Source organism: Oncorhynchus nerka, unplaced genomic scaffold, assembly GCF_034236695.1.
Source record: "Oncorhynchus nerka isolate Pitt River unplaced genomic scaffold, Oner_Uvic_2.0 unplaced_scaffold_6376, whole genome shotgun sequence".
NCBI classification, from domain to species: domain Eukaryota; kingdom Metazoa; phylum Chordata; class Actinopteri; order Salmoniformes; family Salmonidae; genus Oncorhynchus; species Oncorhynchus nerka.
In genome coordinates this window covers 826-7,822 of record NW_027034937.1, presented here as the reverse complement: position 1 = coordinate 7,822, position 6,997 = coordinate 826, and the positions used below count along the sequence as shown (strand labels likewise).

At 44.2% G+C, this 6,997-nt stretch overlaps 1 long non-coding RNA gene across 2 annotated transcripts; it reads right to left on the bottom strand.

The window, feature by feature from the left end:
* Positions 1-2,915: 2,915 nt before the first annotated feature.
* Positions 2,916-6,662, bottom strand: LOC135566259 (uncharacterized). Of its 2 annotated transcripts, none has more exons than XR_010462018.1 (4): positions 6,434-6,662; positions 6,249-6,332; positions 5,326-5,390; positions 2,916-3,239 (listed from the first exon to the last, which is right to left on the bottom strand). It is a non-coding gene; the product is annotated as an uncharacterized LOC135566259 (long non-coding RNA). The 2 variants fall into 2 exon arrangements; XR_010462019.1 differs by having other exon boundaries at positions 6,249-6,290.
* Positions 6,663-6,997: the final 335 nt, after the last annotated feature.

Here is a 6,997-nt window from a genome sequence, read left to right as displayed (position 1 = left end):
AGTATTCAAGACTAGAAGGAGCATTCAGTTCAGAATCCTGCAGACCAGTGAATGATGAATAGGAGGCCCAACCTGAATGGGTCTGGAGGACCAGGTCCATCGGTGTTCCGCTGCTCTGTCCTTCTAACAGAGTGCTGCTGAAGAAGAAGGTCAGCCAGGCCCCAGTGATGGCCTCCTCTTTCCAGGCCCTCAGCGTTCCCCTCCCTGCATCGTTGTACCTCGTTGCTCCCCCTCCTGGCAAAATCAGGCCCAAAGAGGCCCACAGCTGCCCACAGAAAGAGGAGAGACCCCCAGTCCCTGGTTCCTGTCCAGGATGGATGTCGTGAGTCTCCTGGTTGGTTTAACAGCAGCAGCTCCCAGCTACCTGCCAAAACCAACAGGCAGGCGCAACAAGGAGCTTTCCTTCACTGAGGTTCTGAAGAAATACAAGCTTCTACCTGATTCCCGGCCCAACAGCTCAGAGAGCCTGCACCAGAATGAGATGATGACACCTAGAATCCCTGTTAGCATCACTAGACCTGTTGTGAGGCCTAGCAACCCTCGGCGCCCAGCTAGATGGCCTGTTAGCCCCATAGGCCTGGGCCAGCCTGATGAACAGCCTTCCAAACCTGAGGGGAGGTGTAGCAACCCTCTGGGCCCCACTAGACGGCCTGTTAGCCCAGTTGGCCTGGTCCAACCTGATGTACAGCCATCCAGACCTGAAGGGAAGCCTAGCAACCCTCTGGGCCCCACTAGACGGCCTAATAGACCAGTCGGCCTGGTCCAGCATGATGTTCAGCCTTCCAGACCTGAGGGAAGGCCTAGCAACCCTCGGAACACCACTAGGAGAAAAGTTAAGCCCAGTAATCCTGTGTGTTCCGTTATACTCGAGTCCCAACCTACCAGTCCTGTGAGCATCACCACCAGCACTGTGGACGTAGTCCAGCCTGAGTCCCGTTCTACCTGTCCTCTGACCCTGGAGGAGCCGGCCCTTTCAGAGTCATGCAGCTTCAGCAACAATGTGTTTGTTCTCTCCATGCCGAAAGCTGCCCAGCCAGAGGAGGCTGCCAGAGGGAGCAGCAGCCCACCCAGGGACATCATCAGGCCTGAGGCCTTCGTCCAGACAGGACCCCTGCTGGCCAGGAGAGCCCAGAGGGATGCTCCTCCTCCAAAGGTCCCCAAACCCCCGGTGGCCCCGGCCCAAACTGCTGCCCTCCTGGGCCTGGGAAACGTGTCCCTTGTCAGTGCCAACGCCTGGGATGAAAGGACCAGAAGAAGAAAGAAAGGTCAGCACTTCTCTTTGTGCAATGACACATTTTCTCTATTAAATATATTGTCAATATTGTATAATGTATGTTGATGGCTGATGTACAACCAGGAAGATGATTTTCATGCTATAAACATTCATAAATGAATTATTAATAAATGAATGTAACATTATGTAATGTAATTTAAAGGAGTCAGAGTTCAGAGGTCTAGCCTGGGTCTGAGGCATATCCCCGTGACCTAGAGCTGGCCATGATGAGACCCCGTCTGGCCAAGTCCAGGTTCCCAGAGCAGCCCTACCAGCCGTGGGACGACGAGGACGAGGTGGACATCTACGCCCTGAGGCGGAAAGACTACATGTGTCCCATGTACGACCAGGAGAGCAGCGTCAGGGGCAACAAGGGTGGCAGTGGAGGCCCTGGACAACATTCCTTTCAGAAGGAAGATCACCTTGTGTTATTTCATGGGGTCGCAGGGTCATGCTGCCAAAGACTACTAACCTCATCCCCCCTCAATATCCACAACATCCCCCCTTTGTCCCTGACAGCGAAGAACAGGACACACACAGAGAGACAGAGTGGACACCAACAGGGCCATCAGAGGGACAGAGACCCTCTCAGTTGAGGTTAGGAATGTCAGCTACTAAAAGGCTTCTATAGACCATCTCTGTAGCAAGAGAACCTCCAGTGATCAGACTGGGCTGTCCTCTGTCTCCCCTCCCCTCACCACTACTCACCCAAGAGGACCCCTTCACCCTGCCTCCCATCCCCACTACTCCCCCAAGAGGAACGCTTCTCCCTGCCTCCCCTCACCTCTTCTCCCCCTCGAGGACTACAGTCTCTTATCTCTAGATCAGTGTTGGGGTCAGTTCAATGTCAATACAGTCAATTCAGGAAGTAAACTGACATTTTCTCAGAGTGGCATTGAGGAAAATTGAAATTGGTGGACTTTGTTTTACTTCCTGAAATGTAAAAAAGACAATAATCTGTTACTGTCCAGGACCTTGTCTTTACCCCTGAACCATTAATAAAAACTAAAAATAAATCTTTGGAGTTTTGAGAGCTGTTCACCTGGATCTCACATTGTAACATTGTTCCTTCTAACAGAATGACAGTGTCTCAGACAGTTCCTTCTAACAGAATGGTTGTTCCACCTAGTAGTCCATCCATTGTTTGTTCCTTCTAACAGAATGGGTGTTCCAGGTCCATCACATTGTAACGTTGTTCCTTCTAACAGAATGGCTGTTCCACCTAGTAGTCCATCACATTGCAACAGAATGGTTGTTCCACAGTAAACATAAAACAGAATGGTTGTTCCACCTAGTAGTCCATCACATTGTTGAACAGAAAATAGTCAATCTTTGAATGAGTTTTTGTAATGAACAGAATGGCTGTTCCACCTAGTAGTCCATCACATTGTAACAACAGAATGGAGTTCCTTCATCACATTGTAACGTTGTTCCTTCTATGGTTGTTCCACCTAGTAGTCATCAAACACTGGTGGTCAGTAATCTTCTGTGTTTTGCTAATAAAACAGTAAGTCTGATGTGCATATGTTTTCATGGTTTAATCATCTAACATGAACGGTGATTGTAAAGTCATCAAACATGGAGTCAGCACATCTCTCTGTGACATTTGGTGTTCTGATTGTAAGTCATTAAACATGGAGTCAGTCAACATCTCTCTGTGATTGTAAAGTCATCAAACATGGAGTCAGTCAACATCTTATTCCTCTCAGTCCATCAGCCAAAATGATCAATATCATAACTTAAATCATAGTCATATTGATTGATAAAGATGACACAAACAGCAGCAGGCATGATAAGTTCAGGCATTCTGGAACATTCCAGGGAGATACCGATTCAGAGGGGGGGTTTAGGCTAGGTAGCTGTCTGTCTGTCATCGGAAAACCAGCGTGGAGGTCTTGAGACAGGTGAAGAAGAGAGAGACAGACAGGTAGATCTGCGATGCATCTCCACACTCCTTGGCGTTTACCTGAAATCAATCGTTAACACACAGTTACAGCCAGTGGTATAATGAAACTCTGTTATTACACAAGGAGTAGTGCTAACCTTTCTTCTTCTTGGTCCTCCCATCACATGAAATAACTGAAAACTATGATTTTTTGTTGTTGTTTATCCTTCATTTAACTGGGCAAGTCAGTTAAGAACAAATTCTGATTTTCAATGAAGGCCTAGGAACAGTGGGTTAACGTGTTCAATCCATTTGGTTGATTTAAAAATACAGTATATAAAATACCCGTCCAGCATCACACCTCTGTGGATAACTACAAATACCTAGGTGTCTGGTTAGACTGTAAACTCTCCTTCCAGACTATGTAAGATCTCCAATACAAAATTAAATCTAAATCGGCCTAGGTGTCAAATATACCCTCGTAAAACTGCTCCAACCAATCTCAGAACTCATTTATAAAATAGCCTCTCTACTCAACGGATACATCACAGTGCATTCATTTTGTCACCAAAGCTACCTGCCCTCCTCGGGCTGGCCTCATCTCACCACCTCCAGGTCATCTACAAGTCTCAAAGCCCCATTAAGATCAATGGTCACCATAGGACAACAACCACTCGAGCTCACATGCCTTCACTGCCCGCTATCGTCCAGAAGGGTACTGAGGTCCAGTGGTGACAGGTGCATCAAAGCTCGGACAGAGACTGAAAAACAGCTTCTCTCTCAAGGCCATCAGACTGTTCAAACAGCCACCATAACATTGGTGGCTGCTACAGGGAGGACCTGATTCAACTCCAACGCCACTTTAATAATGGGAATCACATGATGTGGAATTGATGTCAAATATCACTAGCCACAGCGCCTTTAAACAATGCTACTTAATATAATGTTTACAGATGTACCCTGTCGGGCTGTTTATCTCATACTGTTCACCGTAAGGCTCTCCAGACTGTACTCTAATCATCTACTGGGGCATCTTTATGTAGGACACCTACATGTATCACTAGCCACTTTAAACTATGCCTGTTTGTTTCCACATACTCATCCATATGTAGAGACTGTACTCGATACCATCTACTGCATCAGCCTATGCCGCTGCCCATGATTCAACTCAGCCACTTTAATAATATCTTTATGTCAAATATTCACTAGCCACTTTACAATGCTACTTAATATAATGTTTACATAAGGTATAGTTTCACTGGTCTCTATGTTAGCTCTTTAGATTGCCGTTGGTTTATTACTGCATTGTCGGAACTAGAAGTATAAGCATTTCACACACTCGCATTAACATCTGCAACCATGTGTATGTGACAATATCTTTAACATTTGATTTGACTTCACTGTGTATAAGGATCACCCCCAAAGCCAATTCATCCTTTGGCCGCCTTTCCTTCCAGTTCTCTGCTGCCAATGACTGAACTCACTGGTCAAAATCACTGAAGCTGGAGACTCATATCTCCCTCACTAGCTTTAAGCACCAGCTGTCAGAGCAGCTCACAGATCACTGCACCTGTACATAGCCAATCTGTAAACAGCCCATCCAACGACCTCCTCCCCATAATGTATTTATCTTGCTCCTTTGCACCCCAGTATCTCTACTTGCACATTCATCTTCTGCACATCTACCATTCCAGTGTTTGCTATATTGTATTTACTTCGCCACCATGGCCTATTTATTGCCTTATCTCCCTTATCTCCCCTCATTTGCACTCACTGTATATAGACTTTGTTTTCCTTTTCTACTGTAATATTGACTGTATGTTTGTTTATTCCATGTGTAACTCTGTTGTTGTATGTGTCCAACTGCTTTGCTTTATCTTGGCCATGTAGCAGTTGAAAAATTAGAACTTGTTCTCAACTAGCCTACCTGGTTAAATAAAGGTGAAATAAATACATATATATATATATATATATATCTAATACCTATTATTCACACTAATGTTAGGTTACTGTAAAAAAAAATATATATCCTGTCCGAGGGGAACCTGTATTCTGTTTCAATTTCTGGATTCCGTCTTGAGTTTTCAACATTGCGGAAATCATGGGGCCCTACAAGCCCTTATGTGAGTTACAATGAAAACACAGACATTTGAATATATTGACATACCTTGTCAATGTATTCTGGAAAATATGGTCTGTCCAGTACTCAGGAACGTCTGAACACCTTTATACCTAAAGAAGAGAAGTTGTATTAAAACCTATGACAATGTCAGGAAAATAACACTCAAATGACTTCAGCTTTAGATAGAGAGCTAGAAAACAGAAATCCACACTGACTTGGAAGAGCTGCTTGTTATATATCTTACTAGCCAGACCAATGATTTCATTTAGCTAGTTTGGCTGTTAGATATTGACTAGATAACTACTGCACAAGGTCAACGTTGGCAGTGCTGCCTTGAACATGTTGTGAATAAGTGAACAACAAGAAGGTTTCTGCCAGGACAGGTGTAGTTAGATAGCTAGGTGTAGTTAGCCTTCTAGCTACATATTATTCCTACCTGTCTCTTCCTGGGTAGCTTGCATAGCAGGCAAACATTACCTTGCAGGAGCACATGTGTTCAGTTATACTGTAATGTTTGCTGACGATGCATTTTTTGGTTAGCTAGGTAGCTAATATGTTACATAGCTATTTCGGTTCATATAAAACCTACACAAAAATGACAAAAGTTATAAACAGCACTGAGGCGAGTAAATGCACTGCTAACTTACTAGCTAGTAGCATGCCCACCACTAGTTAACTATACAGACATCATGGAAGTCAACTAGCTAGTAGCATGCCCACCACTAGCTAACTATACAGACATCATGGAAGTCAACTAGCTAGTAGCATGCCCACCACTAGTTAACTATAGACATCATGGAAGTCAACTAGCTAGCTTATCAACGTGCAAATATATAACTTACTCTGGCAATATAACTAGCTAAAGGCTTTTCGTCCTTGAAGAATATTATTTAACGAATATTTTTTGACATTTCGTTGAAAATGTGTGTAGATCCAAACTAGATTCCAAGTGATAGTTTGGTCGTTACCTGCCACATGGTCTTTCCAGAGGAGAAAGATCAAGACGACGTCTGTTGAAATGTTCCAAGCACAACTGACGTTCATAACTAGATCTGGCATGTCAGTCCAACACAATAATGATCATTTCAACATCATATTTTTAAGTTGTTGGTTGTTACTTAGAAATATTCGTTCAAATTTAGCAGCATATTACCTTGGATTTTGTTTGCAAATGCCAGTCTTTTTCAACACCTAAATTAAGGACTATATTCAACAATGTAAGTAAAACCAGAAACCTATTACTTTTAGTAAAAATCATTGATTTTCTTTTGCAATATTTACTAAGCCAGTGGGTCATTTTTTATAGTGTATAACGAATATGAATTCGGTGGGCAGAAATGATTAAATATGGTAGCGACCCAGACAGACAGCTGTGTGTTATGTGTCAGGCTATTAGTTGGTTGTGTTGTACTTACCAGTACCCAGTGTTCGCGGGGTCCGACATGCCAATCAACCTGCTATCTGCCAATCACCGGAATGCCTGGAACGTTCTGATGCCGGGCTTCCTGGTGGTTGGTGGAGAGGCGTGGAGGGGGTTGGGCAGGGAGCATTGGAAGTTAAGACCAGGTTTAAACGTTGTTCTCTCTCTCTTATGTCTGGCTTTCACAAGAGAAGGTCACTGTTGGTTTATAAGGTATCCTTCATTTATTTGTCGGGGGCTACGGCCAAACAGTAGCCTGTGGGGAGTTGGGTTAATAAACCGTACATTCGTAAACTC